We start from the raw sequence: 1,019 nt of genomic DNA on the forward strand, positions 1-1,019 counted from the left end.
TGTCTGGACCTGTTAATTTCTTTTTCAAGGATTCCCTTTGAGGCTCTGCAAAGGCCTATAATTAAAAATGGGTTTCTTCAATGCTGCAAACTTGCTGAGCAGTCTGGTATGGATGTCTCAAATCACCTATCCCAGGCAGCAGCTACTATCGACTTTTACATCAGCATCTGTCATGCTGCCAAGGCTGCAGATGAGAAATTGGTTAGAGACCAAAGTTTTGTTTCTCAAGTGCATATTGAAGTATCGAAGCTTAAGGAACAACACTCCTCTGCCTCTCACTTTCGAACTCAACTACTGGAGAGGAAAGCTCAACTCGAAGAGGAGCTTTCTGCAGTGAATCAGGCCTTACTCCGAACTGACACCAAACTGCAAATCACCAATCAAGGACTGACCGATCAAAAGAGAGACATGGCTGCAGCTATCCAACTATTTTCGTCGTTTACCAATAGGAAATCTGTTGTACAAAAACAACTAAAACAATGTAATGATTTTTGGGCCAATTTGTGGCACGATGTACTTGACTCTTTATAAAACATTTCCTTGTTTATCATCTTATGTTCTTGTACTCAGTGTTTATTTTATTCCTTGTATTTCCCAAATAGTTAAAAAATAAGGCTTTAAATATCTGTCATTAATCTTTTTGGGATGCATATAACCATTCAAAATTTTCAAATGGTATGCTCTAACAGGCAAAACTCTATGAATTTGATATGGTCCTTCCCAGTTAGGTGACCATTTGCCAAATCTATGGCTTTTAATTCCTATTGGAAGTATTGTCTTCCACACCAAATCACCTTCATCAAAGCCAACGTGTTTGACTTTCTTATTATAATTTTTGGCTGCTTTCTTCTTTTGAAAGAGAATGCTATTTAATGCCAAAATTCTAGCTTCATCTATGTCTTCTAACTCCAAGCACATACTCTGATAGTACTGCTCAGGATCCAACTGGTCTTGGCATCTTACCCTTAAGGATTTAACATTGATCTCCATAGGTAATACTGCATCATGCCCATAAACTA

This window comes from Camellia sinensis, chromosome 12 (genome assembly GCF_055761805.1).
Source record: "Camellia sinensis isolate YWXY chromosome 12, ASM5576180v1, whole genome shotgun sequence".
NCBI lineage: Eukaryota > Viridiplantae > Streptophyta > Magnoliopsida > Ericales > Theaceae > Camellia > Camellia sinensis.